General features: G+C 40.6%; 1 protein-coding gene across 18 annotated transcripts in view; it reads left to right on the top strand.

Annotated features, from left to right (window-relative positions):
• LPP (LIM domain containing preferred translocation partner in lipoma) overlaps positions 1–17,767 on the top strand; it is a 655,109-nt gene that overhangs the window by 64,998 nt on the left and 572,344 nt on the right. For 11 of the 18 annotated variants that reach the window (XM_070509219.1, XM_070509220.1, XM_044771273.2 and 8 more), the window contains one exon: positions 8,046–8,168. The exons of the other annotated variants lie outside the window; for them this stretch is intronic. The gene's annotated coding sequence lies outside the window, so the exon portion shown is untranslated. The remainder of the gene's footprint in view (positions 1–8,045; positions 8,169–17,767) is intronic. 18 annotated transcript variants of the gene reach the window in all.

Below are 17,767 nucleotides of genomic sequence, written 5' to 3'. Positions count from 1 at the left end.
CACAGTTTTTTAGTTTGAAAATTTAGGCTTGGTTTTTTTATCCTAAAGCTCCTTAAAATGTGAAAATAGTAGAAGAGTTTCTTAGGTGTATTTTTGCCTCTAGCAGAATAGCTATCCATAGTACAGTTAAAACTGAAAAGTAATAACCTGGGTTGTGGAGCTTGATTTTGAAGACTTGGGTTCAAGTCCTGGCTTTACCATTTACTAGCCCCAAAACCTTGAGCAGCTGCTTGACCTCCTTGACCATCAGTTTCCTCAGTGGACGATTGGGAAATCTTTCTCATAGGATTGAGGGAAAGTTTAAATGAGGTTTTGGACATTAAATTTGGATTTTTACCACTATCTGGTTCATAAACTGGATTGGAAGTCCATTTTAATTTAATTTAATTTTTTTTATTGAGGTAACATAGGTTTATAACATTATATAAATTCCAGGCATAGAACATTTTATTTCGACTTCTGTGTAGACTACATTGTGTTCATCACCAAAAGTCTAGTTGTCATCTGTCATCACCCATGTGCCCCTTTACCCCTTTTGCCTTCTCCTCACCCCACACTCCCCCCTTACTCTCTGGTAACCACCAATCTGTTCTCAGTGTCTATGTGTTTGTTTGCTGTTGTTTTTTTATCTTCTACACATGAGTGAAATCTTAGGGTGTTTGGCTTTCTCCATCTGACTTCTTTCACTTAGCTAAATATCTTCAAGGTCCATCCATGTTGTCACAAATGGTAAGATTTATGACTGAGTGGTATTCCATTGTATATATGTACCACCTCTTCTTTATCCTTTCATTTATTGATGGGCACTTAGGTGGCTTCCAAATCTTGGCTATTGTGAATAATGCTGCAAAGAACATAGGGATGCATATATCTTTTTGAATTAGTGTTTTCATGTTTTTTGGATAAATATCCAGAATTGGAATAGCTGGATCACATGGTGGTTCTGTTTTTAATTTTGAGGAATCTCCATACTGTTTCCTATAGTGGCTGCACCAATTTACATTCCCACTGGCAGTGTATGAGGATTCCCTTTTCTCCACATCCTCTCCAACACTTGTTATTTCTTGTCTTTTTAATAATAGCTATTCTGACAAGTGTGAGGTGATTTGCATTTCCCTAATAATTAGTGATGTTGAATACCTTTTCATGTGCCTGTTGGCCATCTGTATATCTTCTTTGGAAAAATGTCTGTTCAGATCCTCTGCCTATTTTTTAATCTTGTTGTTTGTTTGTTTATTGTTGAGTTGTATGAGTTCTTTATATATTTTGGATATTAAACCCTTATTGGATATATGATTTGCAAATATCTTTTCCCAAGTGATAGGCTGTCTTTTTGTTTTGTTGATGTTTTATTCTGCCACGTAGAAGCTTTTTAGTTTGATGTAGTCCCATTTGTTTATTTTTTCTTGTTTCCCTTGCTTGGTGAGACACGGTGTTCAAAGAGATACTGCTAAGACTGGTGTCAAAGAGCTTACTGCCTATGTTTTCTTCTAGGGATTTTATGCTTTCAGGTTTTATATTCAAGTCTTATTCCATTTTGAGTTAATTTTGGTGTATGGTTGTAACATAGTAGGCTGTTTTCATTCTTTTGCATGTGGCTGTCCAGTTTTCCCAGCACTATTTATTGAAGAGACTTTTCTTTCTCCATTGTATGTTCTTGGCTCCCTTGTCAAAAATTAGCTGTCCGTAGATATGTGGGTTTATTTCTGGGCTTTCAGTTTTGTTCCATTGATCGGTGTGTTTGTTTTTCTGCCAGTACCATGCTGTTTTGATTACTATAGCTTTGTAGTGTACTTTGAAATCAGGGAGTGTGATGCCTCTAGCTTTCTTCTTTTTTCTCAAGATTGCTTTGGCTATTCGGGGTCTTTTGTTGTTCCATATAAGCTTTAGAATTCTTGGTTCTATTTCCATGAGAAATGTTCTTGGGACTTTGATAGAGATTGCATTGAATCTGTAGATTGCTTTAGGTAGTATGGATATTTTTACTATGTTAATTCTTCTAAATAATGAGGATGAAATAATTTTCCATTTTTGTGTCTTATTTGATTTCTTTCAGTAATGTTTATAGTTTTCAGTGTACAGGTCTCTCACCATCTTGGTTAAATGTATTCCTCGGTATTTTCTTTTTGTTGTGATTGTAGTTTTGATTTCTCTTTCTGATATTTCATTGTTAGTGTATAGAAATACAACTGATTTTTGTATGTTGATTTTGTACCTTGTAACTTTGCTGTATTCATTTATTATTCCTAATAGTTTTTTGGTGGATCCTTTAGGGTTTTCTATATATAAAATCATGTCCTCTGCAAACAGTGACAGTTTTACTTCTTCCTTTCCAATTTGGATCCATTTTATTTCTTTTTCTTGCCTAATTGTTCTGGCTAGGACTTTCAATGCTCTGTTGAATAAGAGTGGTGAGAGTGGGCATCCTTGTCTTGTTCCTGTTCTTAGAGGGATAGCTTTCAGTTTTTCATGGTTGAGTATGATGTTGGCTGTGGGTTTGTCATATATGACCTTTATTATGTTGAGATACTTTCCTTCTCTACCCATTTTATTCAGAGTTTTTATTGTAAACGGATGCTGAATCTTGTCATGTGCATTCTCTGCATCTATTGAGATGATCATGTGATTTTTATTCTTAATGTGGTATTTCACATTGATTGATTTGCAGATGTTAAACCATCCTTGCATCCCTGGAATAAATTTCACTTGATTGTGGTGTATGATCTTTTTAATGTATTGTTGTATTTTATTTTCTAATATTTTGTTGAGAATTTTTGCATCTATTTTCACCAGTGATATTGGCCTATAATTTTCCCTTTTTGTGTTGCTCTTCTCTGGTTTTGGTATCAGGGTAATGTTGGCTTCATAGAATGAGTTAGGAAACCTCCCCTCCTCTTCAATTTTTTGGAAGAGTTTGAGAAGGATAGGTATTAAATCTTCTTTGAATGGTTAGTAGAATTCACCAGGGAAGCCATCTGGTCCTAGACTCTTGTTTTATAGGAGGTTTTTGATTACTGTTTCAATCTGCTTACTAGTGATCAGTCTAGATACTCTGTTTCTTCTTGATTAAGTTTTGGAAGGCTGTATGAGTAAAAAGAATTTATCCATTTTTTCTAAGTTATCCAATGTGTTGGCATTTAGCTTTTCATATTATTCACTTATAATCCTTTGTATTTCTGTGGTATCCATTGTAATTTCTCTTTCATTTCTGATTTCATTTATTTGAACCTTCTCTCTTTATTCTTAGTGAGTCTGGGTAAAGGTTTGTCAACTTTGTTTATCTTTTCGAAGACCTAGCTCTTAGTTTCACTGATCTTTTCTATTGTCTTTTTAGTCTCTTATTTATTTCGACTCTGACTTTTACTATTTCTTTTCTTCTACTGATTTTGGGCTTTGTTTGTTCTTCTTTTTCTAGTTCCTTTTAGGTGTAATCTTACATTCTTTATTTGAAATTTTTCTTGTTTTTTGTGGTAGGCCTATATTGCTAAAACTTCTCCCTTAGTACCACTTTTGTTGTAACCCATAGATTTTGGTATGTTGTATTTTCATTTTCATTTGTCTCCAGGTAACTTTTGATTTCTCCTTTGATTTCTTTGTTGACTCAATAGTTGTTCAATAGTATTTTGTTTAAGCTCCATATATTTATGACTTTCCAGTTTTCTTCTTGTAGTTGATTTCTAGTTTCTAGCTTGATATTATTTCAGTCTTCTTAAATTTATTGAGACTTGTTTGTGACCTAATGTGATTTATCCTGGAGAATATTCCATGTGCATTCGAAAAGAATGTGTATTATGGTGTTTTTGGTTGGAGTGCTCTGTATATATCTCTTCAGTCCATCTGGTCTAATGTGCCAGTATTTCCTTATTGATCTTCTGTCTAGATGATCTATCCATTGATGTAAATGGGGTGTTTAAATCCCCTAGTATTATCATGTTACTGCCAGTATCTCATTTTATGTCTGCTAATACTTGCCTTATATATTTACGTGGTCCTATGTTGGGTGCATAGATATTTACAAGTGTTATATCCTCTTGTTGGATTGTTCTCTTTATCAAAGGTAATGCCCCTCTTTGTCTCTTGTTACAGTTTTTGCTTTTAAGGTCTATTTTGTCTGATATAAGTATTGCTACCCCCAGCTTTCTTTTTGTTTCCATTTGCACGGAATATCTTTTTCTATCTGTTCACTTTTAGTCCATAAGCGTCTTTAGATCTAAAGTGTGTCTCTTGTAGGCAGCATACATATAGGTCTTTTGTTTTTTTTATCCATTCAGCCACCCTATGTCTTTTTTTTTGAGGAAGATTGGCCCTGAGCTAACATCTGTGCCCGTCTTCCTGTATTTTATATGTGGGACACCTGCCACAGCATAGCTTGATAAGCAGTGTGTAGGTTTGTGCCTAGGATCCGAACCAGCAAAATCTGGGCTGCTGAAGTGGAGTGTGCAGACTTAACTGCTATGCCACTGGGCCAGCCCCCATCCTGTATCTTTTTATTGGAGCATTTAGTCCGTTTACATCTAAAGTAACTATAAGTATGTACTTATTGGCATTTTGTTGCCTTTTTTCTGGATGTTTTTGTAGTTCTTATGTGTTTCTTTCTTCTCTTACTCTTTTCTCTTGTGATTTGATGACTTTAGTGTTATGTTTGGTTTCCTTTCTCTTTATTATGGATTTTTGGTTTGTGGTTACCATGAGGTTCATATATAACAACCTATGTGTATGGCAATCTCTGTAAGTTGATGGTCACTTAAGTTTGACCTCATACTATAAGCCCTACATTTTTACTACCCCTCCGCCCACGTTTATGTTTTTGACATAATATTTTACCTCTTTTAATTTTGTGTATCCCTTAACCTCCTATTGTAGATATAGGTGATTTTAGTTCTTTTGTCTTTTGACCTCCATACGAGCTTTATAAGTGGTTGATCTGCTACTTATACTAATATATTTGTGAAGGTCATTTTTAAATAGCGGTTTCAAATGTTTGCTTTTGAAGAAAAATGCTTGGATGTGTAAGTTTTCATGCACGTTTTATTTCATTTTATTTTTTGAATGACAAAATAATTGAATTTATAGTCAGGGGACATAACAGCATCTAAGAAACTTAGGGAACACACATGGCTTATAAGAGTCAGTTATAGGGGCCGGCCCCATGGCCGAGTGGTTAAGTTTGCGCACTCTGCTTCGGCGCCCCGGGGTTTCGCCAGTTTGAATCCTGGGCGTGGACATGGCACCGCTCATCAAGCCATGCTGAGGCAGTGTCCCATATGCCACAACTAGAAGGACTCACAACTAAAAATACACAACTATGTACTGGGGGACTTTGGGAGAAAAAGGAAAAATAAAGTCTTTAAAAAAAAAGAAAAGACTCAGTTACAGTCCAGATAAATTAGAACCGCAGAACTACAGGCTTTGAGAAATTATAGAAACCTTGGAAGATAGGGGGATAAGCATTAATTAATGTATACTGTGGGCAGACTGTGCTGCGTATGCTGGATATGGTATCCCAGGAAATGATTGCATACACCCTGATGGGTAGGTGGTATTAACCCTGTTTTACAGACAGAGAAGCTTGAGCTCAGGGAGGTTAAATAATTTGTACAAGTCCAATGTCAAAGCCTTGAATTTCATTCGTACTCATGATGGCTTCTAGAAATTCTTTCCATTTACAGATGTGACAACACCTGCCTTTACTTTGTTGGTACTTTATCATCTGACTCCACTCATTCTGGACCAGATAAAGCAGTGAAAGTCAACGTTCTCGATGTTCCATAACTTGTTTAATGAATCTAGAAGCGTGTCTTGACTTTTACTGCTAAGAGTCTGCTCATTTTGAGCCCCTTTGACTATACTCATTCATCAGCCTTTACATCTTTTTCTCTTTTTTGGGGAGATATTTGCCATTGCCCGTCTCTGCTTTGAGATCCGGAGTGTATTTGAAGAGGACGTCATATTTTCTTTTAAAAAATTAAAGGTGGAAAATAAAATTCATTGAGAATTTCCCATCATCTCCTCTAACAATGTGGTGGTGGGAAGGGGTAGCACGGGACTGGGAGTTAGGAGCCATAATTCTCGTCCTGAATCTGTCACTGACCAGTGAGGGGACTTTGAAGCAACCCCTCTTGTGTCTTCATCTGTAAAGAGTGAGAGCACTACAAAGTGATTCCAAAGATTTTAAAATTTTGCATGTTTTGTGGTGTCAAAACCATCAATTTCTGCTGAGCTGCGTAATCCTGCAGCTGTTTCTCTGATAGTTTTCAATCTTTAGATTTAATCTATTCAACAATGTATAATTTTTTAAAGGGAAGCTTTTATAGACACTTATGAAATATAAGAGTGGTGGGGGGATAAATGGATGTTAAAAAATAGAAAACAACCAATTAAATAGTATATAGCATGTAATTCTCCTTGGAAACTTACCACGAAATTGAGGAGCACTTTAACAACTGGTAATTTAAATTGCATTTGAACTCTGCTAATGGTTTGTTTGCATGGGAACTTCAATCATTTCACATCAGTTCTTTAGCAAAGCTGCTTGTTCTCTTTATGGAAAAGAAGAAAAAAACTATTAAAAGAAAAGTTGACTATGGAAAAGGGAGACCACTTTGATTTATGCATAGAGGGAAGCTGGCAAGTATATGAGAGATTCCCCCAGGGCCAAAGGTGGAGGGGTTTGTCTTTCAACGAAGTTTAGAAATCTGGGAAGTCAGATACGCTTTGCTACTGTTGTTGAAACTATTCTGATTTATATCTCCTTCTGCAAGGAGAAGCTTAGGTTTCCTGGGCTTCGGGTTGGGGGCTGTCTTTTTGTTTTCTATGAGATTACACTGTCCCCAGGTCCAGTATTGGCCTTCTAATACTCCATTCCTCAGCAAGTTTGAAATTATGCCTTTCTCTCATTTCAGTGGAACGGCTTTGAGAGTTTGAATGTCCTTGAGACCCACTAGCTCTCAGGAAACTCATTGCTTTCTGGATTCATCTTGATTATTCTCCATTTTCCTAACTGAATTTCTTTCTACTATTGGCTATACTTTGAGAGCTTTGAAGCAGGTGTTCAGAGTTCTCAGTGTGTAAGTCTTGGTTTGCTCCAAAGCTGATTGTGTGACCGAGGGCAAGTCCCTCTGCCCCAGCGAGTGTCAGCGGCCGTTTCTGGGTACATTGGAGCAAGCCCTAGACTGGAGCCCTGGACTACCTACCACCAGTGGTGACTCCTGGAGTGGCCATCTCCCTGCTCTGGCTCCAGCTTCTCCTCCTGTCAGTTGGAAGAGTTGAGGTGGGTCATTTTTAAGGTCCCTCCCAACTTGGAGCTTATATGGGTATTTGAAGACTGAATGAGATAATATACAAGCAATTGTATGATTGGTTAAATAATGTTTAAAATGACGACAATGAAAATAGGTGTTGTAGTTTTTCTGGCATGTGGATTTCTCCTGTATACACAAAACACAGATTTTATGACAGCCCACTGCCTTGGCATTCCTATCTCTTGGTATATATATATTGCATAGTCCTTAGCAAGATAGTAATAGCTCTTAATGAAATAAAAGCTGTAATGAGGGGGTACCAGGAAGTCTCAAGATTGTCCAACTCTGCTGTTCACTGGCTCTTATTTTTCAGGTGGGAAAACTGAGGTTCACAGAAGTTAGAAATTTGTCTGCAAACTTATATTCCATGTCTCTTTTTATATGTTGTAGCTCAGATTTTGCTGTTAATTTTTTTCTTGGCTGAAATGTGAAGATTTAACTAACGGATTTATCTCTTTCTCCTCTGCTATTATGATGAAGCTTTTTTCCCAGGAGAGCTGAGATATGAACACTGGGGTACCAGCATCCTCTTTCCCCATCATTCTGAGGCTACTTAGTAAAATAGAAGTGCCAGGAACTGACTGAGGGCTTAGGAAGTGTAGAAGGAAGTTACTAGATTTGTGGGTTTCAAGTCTGGCGTTATTCCCGGGATAGCCTAACCAGTGAGTTCATAAATCTGGGAACTTCTAAAGCTGGTAAGATTCTAGAGATTCATAAGCAACCTCCTTCTCCCATTTTCCACAGGTAGGAACATTGAGACTCAGAAACAGAACTGAAGACAGAATCCAGTCACCTGATTCGCAGTCTAGTGCCCTTTTCATTGTTCTGTTGTGTGCTCATTGGAGGGAAGATATTTTTCCTCGATTGGTGAGTCCTATGCAGAAAAGAAGACTTTCCCTTTTATAACCAATGTGCATGTTTTAATGAGTTTTAAAAATCATGTCTTAGAAGTGTGGGGACTAGTAACTGGGATGGACTAAGAACTGGAGAAGAACTGAAATGTTCTTCCTTTTTTTCTTGAGTAGACTTTGTTGGCAATGGACAAAATATAATAATGCTAATAAAACGTGTGGCAAAGCAAAGGCAGGACTCAGCTCTTGGAAGGTGGCATCAAGAGATATTGGAAGAAAACTTGGAGTAACAATGATTTCGGGTTGCCAATAAATGTATCGCTTCCTTCTCTCTCCTTTGGCATGGTGCAAAGTGTTCTTGAAATTGAAAGACCAAAATGAGAATGTCGATGAACAGCGTAATGGGTATTTGCGAGGAAAGAAAGTAATATTTCTGAGTGGCTCTTGTTTATCCCTGTGCAAGGTGCTTCCTCTTCTGTGATCTCATTTTATTTTCACAGCAACCTTTGAGGTAGGGGAGGCTAAATTTGCTTAGGCAAAGGGTGTGAGCTTGTATGTTAAGGAGACTGCTAGAGTTCCATTGAGATCTGAGTTTGAATCCCATTGCACAGGCAGAAAGGGGAATGGTGACCAGGTGAGATAAGCTTTTCTTTGTGTTTTGAAATTCCTCTGTGTTTAGCAGGTACAATAGAACATTATGTCCTCAAAAATGGGGGTGATGAAAAGAATCAATGGTGTGGGCTATCCTGGGCTGTGGGGAGATCTGAGGAAAATAGCTGGGGAATTCTGAGACAGGCTTCCGTTTAGAATTCTAGATCTGTGGTCTTCATCCTGAAGGCCAGTCCATATGTGCGCCAAGCACTGGCTTTATAGTGAATAAACAATATGCCTTCCATGTTTGTGGTGTTAGTTTTCCAAAATGGACCAGGTGCTTTTGTGATCGATAAAACCTAATTTCATTTAAAAGTATGGCTGAGTTTATGGTTACATTTTGTCACCCCTTTTTTTCTTAATCAATGTTATCTTAAAAGAACAACTGACTTTCTGTGCATCTGTGGATCTGCATGAGATAAAAGGCTGGAAACCACAGCTTTGACTCTTGAAGATTTTTGTTTATTAAAATTTCAAATATGGGCTTGGACATTTTGCCCCTAGCAAGTACGTTATCTAGAGCAAATTGGGTGGGGGATCCTGCTGGAAATAGGCAGGTCCTGAGGTAAGGTGGGCTTCGGGCCCAGTTTGAGAAGCACTCTGGCTCTGTTTCTCTGCGGTGTTCCATGCTCTGCCTTCTTCTGTGTGTTGGTTTCATCCTCAGGATGTTTCACCTCGTGGTTATGAGATGGCTGCCCACTGCAACCTGGCCTGTAGGCTGCCTCCTTCCCATTTGGTGGAAGAGAGCATTGTGTGCCATATCCCCATAGACTTAGGTTACAGCACCAGTGTCCTGCACCAGACACTGATGCCACGAGGAGGAGACTGTGCTCATTGGCATGTATGAATTGGGGCTCTCTTCTGAATTTGGAAATAATCCCACCGAAACCTCACGGCAGCTACGCAGTGAAGAGGTAGGCCCTCAGAAGAATATCTAGGTGCTGTTAGGAGAGGGACTAAGGACTAAAGGTATGTGGATGACCATAACCCTATGCTCCCCTCCTGTCAGAGTGCCCCTAGAGTGTCAGACTTTAGTCCTTGCCTCGTCCTTGGAAAGAGACCTTAGGCAGCTGGGCTCTCCACATGAGGATGCTGGAAATGGAGAGGACTGGAAATGATGCCCCACAAGGAACTGTTATGGGAATGAGACCCTGGAGAAGGCAGGATGCAGGGCACACATGGTTATGGCATTCAAGAATATAAAACCTGGTCAGAAGAGGGGCAGCATCTCTTGTCATGTGGGTATCCCCAGAAGCTAGTGGGATCTCTGGCATTTTCATGGATAGAAAGAATAAATCCAAAGGTGGTGAGTGTCTCTTTCCCTGAGGGTGTTCCATCAGGCACTAGCCAATTCTCTGTTGGAGAGTTTTAGGAATTCTAGTACGGGTGAGGCTGGACTGCATGGTTTTATGAGAATAAAACAAAAGACTGGACAGAAAGAGGCTTCAGGGACCAGTATGGCTTAAGACGTTTGTGAATGCATAAAAAGGCAGTGAGTATGGTGGGATGGGGTATCAGAAGGTCTGCCAGTTATGAGATGTGCAACCCTAGAAAAACAACGTCCCTCTGCCTTCATTTCCCTGATCTGATAATTAGGAATTATCATCACTGCCCTGCCTAACTCTCACTTTTGTTTAGAGCAAATGGGTTGGTAGGTGCCCACTTGTTTTTCAAACTGTAAAGTATGATCCATGCATGATAGGTTATTACAGTTGTTTTCTTCTTTAAAGACTCATCTTGAATATAAAGGAAAACAAGACAATGTAAGGTGCCGTCCCCAGCTTCGTGCCTTTGCATAGTGTGTGCTCAGAGCATGTCCTTCCTCCCAACCCTGCACCCTCATCCCAGGATTGGATGGATACTAATTTGTTCTCAATCTTGGAAAGGAGCTAGATCTGGAAATTTGCTTGACGATGGTGGTTGAAGTTGAAATGAAATTGTGTATTATTATTACTTTTCACATTTGCTTTTGCTCTAGGCAGCAGGAGGTGGAAGGAGGTGCATTTGGAGACTGAGGATGTCTCAGTGCTTGAAAAATCCCCTAGAAGCTACGTCTAGCCGATTGGCTCTTGCTTTGTTTGATTAGATAATCACACCTTCTGCTCCAGGCTTGACTGGCCCAGTGGGAGTCAGGAAGGAAATTATTTCCCTCAGTTGATACTGGTGTACAATTGTTGACGGTAGCCAAGGGCTTTCAGTTTTAATATTTCCTCTTTGGTCCTCAGAAGAATCAGGTATTAGTCTCGGCCGGAAGAAAAGCATTGGTCACTTCCACTTCACTTTCAGAGGTGAATATCTTGGCTCCCTACAGTCACTTGGTCAGGTGGTTTCTGGGCATCTGTGACCATCTGCTTAGCCAGCTTGTATTGCATTTATATTATTGCTTTGAAAATTACAAAAGGACTTGCTGAGTCTGATCAGGGACCCATCCAGTCTCCTGAGGCTCAGTGGCTCTTCTGTAACCCAGGGATGTCTTGTAAGAGATCCATGCTGTCCATGAAGGTAAAAATATCTCCCTTTCTCTCTTTGGCTTTCTTCCTCCTAATTCCACATTCTTCTATTTCCTGACCTCAACACAGTGCAGAAACCTCTGCTCTACCTTTGGGAGGGCTCTAGGAGGTCAGAGGAATTTTCAGCTTCTCCCTCCTAGATTACTGTGTGGTAGAAGGGGTCTGATGTCAGATGGATGGAGAGCCCCATGAGTTCTTTGTAGACTGCTGCCAAACGTTGACCCTTGGTTAACAGAGAGTGTGCTTGTTCTCTGCCCTGATCCCAGTATTCATCTGGAAGTCAGTGAACCTCAAGATCTTTTAGATACCATGGTGAATTAGGCATAGTCTTTGACCTTGAGAAACTATAGTCTAGTTGGAGAGAAAAACACACACAAGAGAACTACTAGTTAGAAAGGTATTGTTTACAACACACATTTATCAATCACTAGATATGTTTCAGGCCTCCTGCTAAGTGCTTGGGAAATTGAGGTAAGATAGAGCGCCCTATCTCACCGGGATTAGAGGAAAGTTTTGGAGAATGGAAAGAATTGGGAACATTGGGGGAGGTTTCCTGGGGAAGGGGATTTGATCTTAACTTCTCAGTGAGCCATGGAGCCAACCCCTTAGGCTTGGTAACGTGGGCCTGTGGACATAGTTTGGCCCACTAGGGATGGACAGCTTCTGAGGGCGGATGTAGCTCTTAGCAGAATACGGCTGGGCAGGTAAGGAGTCTCTCACCTTCCATGTGTGGTTCAGTCTCCAGTTCATTTCCCATCAATATGCTGCCGCTGAAAGCGCTGTGTTGCTTTGAGCTACATTGTTTCCATGGTCATCTCTGTGTGGCCAGAGCATGCCTGAGTATATGTGACCAAGCTGGAAAGCATCTCTGCATCCTGGGAAACAAGTGTTCTTTTCAAGAGTTCCTGATAGGGAATCTCTTTTAGTCTCCTTCCTAGGCCTTGTGAAAAATGGTGGCGTGGGGTAGGGGTCATTAAAATAATCCGGGACTGGACCTCTCAAACTTGGATGCTATCTTCGTTATCTATTGCTGCATAAGAGATTACCCCAACTGTAGCACCTTAAAACAAGAAACGTTTATTATCTCACAGTTTCTATGAGTCAAGAATCTGGGAGCAGCTTCCATGGGTGCCTCAAGGTGTCTCTTGAGGTTGTAGTCCAGGTGTCTGCTGGACCTAGGGAGGATCCACTACCAATCTCACTCACATGATTGTTGGCAGGATTCAGTTCCTCGTGGGTGTTGGACTGAGGGCTTCAGTTCCTTGCTGACTGTTGGCTGGAGGCTGTGCTCAGTTCCTTGCCATGTGGGCCTCTGCATGGGGCAGCTCACAGCATGGCGGCTGGCTTCCCTCAGAGCAAGTGAGCAAGAGAGAGCCCCCAGATACAAGCCACAGCCTTTTTGTAACCTAATCTGGAAGTGACACACCATTCTCTCTGCCTCATTCTGTTTGCTAAAAGCAAGTCACTAAATCCAGCCTGCACTCAAGGGGAGGGATTGCATAAGGGCATGAATACCATGAGATGAAGTTAAAGGGGGCCATCTTAGGGGCTGCCTATCACAGATACCCTAGGTTACGTGTCATTTGCTAAGGTGGGAGTAGGAATTACATAGAGCCACTGAATAAACTCAGCACATCTCTGTGGATCAATTTTACTTGAAGGCTTTTTTGGGGGAAAACTCCATTTAAAATCTGAATATAAACATTGATGTATAATTGTGCAGAAGGCAAAATTGGCATGGCCTTCAGAGGAGAAACACAAGTTTTCAACTGCTGCTGTGTTCCCATACTCTACATTTTACCTTCCTTCGCAGTTAGAGGTGCTTTGGTGGAGATGTCTAAATGTTCTTGCTTGAGTTCTTTGCTTGTACAGGTGAGACACCGAGACCTGGAGAGGAGACAGACTCTTCCAGGGCCGTGGAGCCCTGGGAGGAACCATCCAGGACACCTTTGCCTCTGGTCCCGTGCTTCCTCTTCACCTCTTCTCCCAGTCTCTGCTTCAGAATCGGTCTGCACAGCTTTTAGGCATTTCTTTTCTGCTTTTTGCAATCTCTATCCTGTCCCAAAAACAGATTGGGGAAAATAGGTCAAAATTTGGAGTCCTGAACCTTGATATGGTCCCTTTAGTTAAATTTCAGGGTCTGCATCTCCTGTTGGGTCACACTGTGTCCTGAAAAGTTGCATAAATCAGTATTACTTGTCTCAGACAGTGTCTCTCGGCAATAATGAATAACATTTGTATTAAGAACAGTGAGCCAATACACAACATTACTGTGAGACTGACAGGATCAGACATAAAACCTCAGTTAGTACCTTCTGTCTGGGAGAAAGTTCTTTTCCAGAGCATCCGTCTCTTCCCCCCACCAAAATAGTCTTTTTATAAAACCAGGCTTGCAATACATTTTATAGAAGATGACAAGTTGCCTTAGAGCCTACCTTAACATTCTTAAAAAATTAATGGAAATGGGAGATATAGTTATGGTCAAGCTCTTTATTAACCCTACAGCCAAAATCAGGAAAGCCAGCTTTGGTCACTCAGACTGTCACTGGCCAGAATGTTAATACTACCCTGCTCCATTGCCCCTTTTTTTATCATCTTTTTTTTAAATTTAATTTTCAAATCTTTCCTTTTTCTCCCCAAAGCCCCCAGTACATAGTTGTGTATTTTAATTGTGGGTCCTTCTAGTTGTGGCATGTGGGACATCGCCTCACCATGGCCTGATGAGCGGTGCTATGTCCGCGCCCAGGATCCGAACCGGCAAAACCCTGGGGCCGCTGAAGCGGAGCGCACGAACTTAACCACTTGACCATGGGGTCGGTCCCTCCATTGCCCCTTTGACTCTCAATATTTTTGTACTTTTAGTGCTTTCAAAGCATTTTCTTATTAATTATTTAATTCTTATTGAATGTCCATAGTAGGGAATAGTTTTAATTGGGTGAAGGCAACATGGTAAATTGGAATTTGGAGTAGGAAGACTATTACATATTAGTTGCATAATCTTACCAGTCATTTAATCATTTTTAAGCTGATTTCCATAACTGAAAAAAAATGGGAGGAATAATGCCTACCTCACAGATTCCTTTGTGCTCACAAAGCAGTGTAATATTTATAAAGTGCCTACTGAGTGTGGTACTTAGTATGTAGTTGGTGCCCATTAAAGCTGGTTCCCAATCACCTTAATAGTCTCTAACTCTTCACTAGAAACCACTCTCAGTTCTTTTCTTTGTCAGGTCATTATCTCAATGTCCCCATTTTGTATTCGCTGGGACCAGACCTGCAATATTTGCATATCTGTCATCCAGATTTCATGTTTTCCTGAATAACTAAAAGCCTTAACATTTATAATTTTGCTCAATGGCTCCCAAGACATAAATACAGACATCATAATATGCTCACGTTGTCTGGTATTTGGGAATATAGTAGTTCTGGGAACAAAATATTCACGCACTGTGTTTCATGAGGAAGGCCTTTTGGGCATCGCTGCTTGAACGGTTTTGGTTTTCATGACAAGATGGTCTAGTCCAGAGGGTGAGCTTCATTCAACGCCATCAGCCACCTCGTCCTTTGTAAATGGAAGCTTCTCTGGGATGTGTCCAGCACTGACCCTCTTTGGTTCCTCTTTGGACTTCTTTAGGATGACATCACCTCACCCTGCTTCAATGGCGACTGGCTTGAGTTATATCAGTTATTAAAAATGATCTAATATTTTCCTTTTACATCTAGGGCCCTGGCTCATTCTATGATTAAGCTAGTGATTTATTTATACTATGGTACGAGACGGCTGCAGCCGCTCTATGATGTAATCTAAGAATGACATGAAAACAAAATAGGCTTTTACATAATGAAAGTGTTCCTGTAATACAGTTTATAGGAAGGCTTTTTTTTCATCGAGGATGGAGATATATTCTTTACTTTCTCTCCACTCCTTTCTTGTCTTCTTTTCCCATTTATGAGTCCTAAGGCCTTTAAGTCAATTAAAAAAAAAAAACGCAGCCCTTAAAACACCACAAAGACTCTGGGTTACTCTTCTAATCTTGTCTTGTCATCGTCTTCGTCTGCCCTGCCCCCACCGTGCTCCCTGGCTTCTGTTATGGCTACTGCTCTGCTCGGCAGCCCACAGCCTCCTCTCAGCATGCAGCAGTCTTCACTATTCCTTTGCTTATGCTGTTCCTTCTACTGGAAATGCTTCCTGATCCTGAATTTTCTTCTGCTAAAAGACAAATGTCCTTCGCTAGTTCCTACAGATAGCAAGCTTCTTCAGACCAGCTCAGATGCACTTCTTCCTCTGGGCCTTCTCTGAAGCTTCTGCCCCCTACTTAGAAACCTTTGTCTGTATTTCTTATAGAACTTAATACAATTGCAAGCCCCCCATCCCCACTCCAAGGAATATTTATAGAATATCAGAGTTAGAAGAGGAGAAGTGACTTAGGAGAATGGGGGAAAGAGCTTTAGTAGTTCTGGTTCTGCTCCTAACACTGAGGCATGGGAGGGTCATGGCTCATCTTTGAGCTTCAGTTTTCCTCCTCTGAAGAATGAGTGGCTTGGATTTCATTTAGTGTGGCCACATACTGTGTTGGTAGTGGCTCCTTGAGATGCTGTGTTGAGAAGGATTCTGAAGCTGTATCCTGATGGAGTAGGAAGGAGTCCATGATCATTTAGCCATATCTGCCATGGGTGTGGGTGGGTAAGGGAGGGTGGAGGTATACAAGAGGTCTCTTGGCTATTTTTGGACTAGATGATTTAGAGATCTCTTTTTGTTTTACCTTCTGGGATGCTTTGATTTGCTGACTTTAAGTGTCTTGCCCAAGGTCATACAGCCAGTAGTGTCTAGAACCCAATTCTCAGGTATAGAGATGGTTAAAAAATACCTATTCAATTGTCACATTATCCATGCAAGCTTGCTTTGGGCGATGAGAAGCTGCCACAAACAGGACTAGAGGGGCCATGGTTTATTGGAGGCACAAGACTCCTTGAGGTGGCGTGGAGTCAGGTGATGTCTCTCACCCCTCTTTGTCTTCTTTGCTTTTAAGGAGTTAAAATGTCTCCACTACTCTAATTTATGTCAAAGATGGCATTTCAAGGTCAAGGTCAGAAAGTTAAGCAACTCTGCAAGGGTCTAATTGAGTGAGGGCTCACAGAGTTAACCCATAAATCCTTTTATCCTCTAGACCCCTCCCCTTGACCCCAAACAAAATGCTTAGCTCTCAGCAGAATGCTAAATTGCTTGAGCACTAGCTCAGCTCCAAAAAAAAAGATCCTGGAACAGTGAGAGAGAGAGAGGAGGGAAAGAAAGAGGGCAGTTTCAATGGCACTGGAAGCCAGAGCCTTTGAAGGGTGAAAGAAGGAACTGGAAGTGGTTAGTGTGGAGAAGAGAGAAAGAGGATGGAGAAGGAGAGAGCAGAGTGGGACTCTGCCGTGGAAGGGGACACAAACTTGTTCTTTGTGAGCTCAGAAGGAGTTCTGGGAGCAGGGGGTAAAAGCAGGAGGAAGACAGCATGAGGAAGAACTTTTTAATATTAAGAGCAGACCACAAGTGAAATGTTCCATTTTGGGGGGTTCTGAGTTCTCCATCACTGCAGGTATTAGGGAGGGGCTGGTACTGATGGGTCCTTTGTAGAGGGGATCAGAAGTTGGACTGGATGCCCTTTAAGGTCCTCCTTGTCAAGTCTGGAATTTTCTGAAGACATGTTTTGTGTGCATTTAAATAATTTCTATTTTAAAATGAAGGCTTTGTGGAGGAAAGTGATTCTTTCTTTCTCCGTGGTCTTGGCATACATAACTGCTGACTTATCTTGGGCAATCTTTTGTTCTACTTAGCATTATTGATGAAGGAATGGAGGCTAACTGAGGATGTCTTAGTGCATTTTTGTACTGAATGTATTTTGGAAGATGATTTCTGTGCTGCTTCTCAAGATAGTTCCAGAGAATTCTGTTCTGTTGGCCTCCCTCAATCCCCCCAGCCCATTGTCAGCAGTTTGCTTTTTCTGTACTCTCAGAATGCTTCGTTTATACATGCAGTAGAACATGCCTGTCACTTTGTTCTGCTATATAACCAGATTTTCAGCCTTCCTTCTCCACTAGATTGTAGAAGCTTCTTAAGAGCATGAATCCTGTCTTATTCCACAAGAGGACCTATGGTGCTTAGTGTAGTGGTTTGCAAATAATGATGACTCATTAAGTTAACAGCTGTTTATTGAGCACCTACTGTGTGCTGGACACTCAGAAGTAGAACTGTGAACAAAATCACACAAACCTTTTATTTGATGGCGACAGACAAAACACAAATTAATGAGTAAATATATAATATATAGGTTGTAGTCTATTTTCAGAAGAAAAATAAAGCAGCTTAAAGGCACAGAGGTCACGGAAGACTCAGATTTAAATTCATTGGTCTGAGAAGGTCTTACTGATAAGAGTACCTGTGAGTGGGGACCTGAATGAAGTGAGGCAGTCA

Source organism: Equus asinus, chromosome 5, assembly GCF_041296235.1.
Source record: "Equus asinus isolate D_3611 breed Donkey chromosome 5, EquAss-T2T_v2, whole genome shotgun sequence".
Taxonomy (NCBI): Eukaryota; Metazoa; Chordata; class Mammalia; order Perissodactyla; family Equidae; genus Equus; species Equus asinus.
The sequence above is the reverse complement of the archived record's forward strand: the minus strand, read 5'-3'. Positions and strand labels throughout refer to the sequence as shown.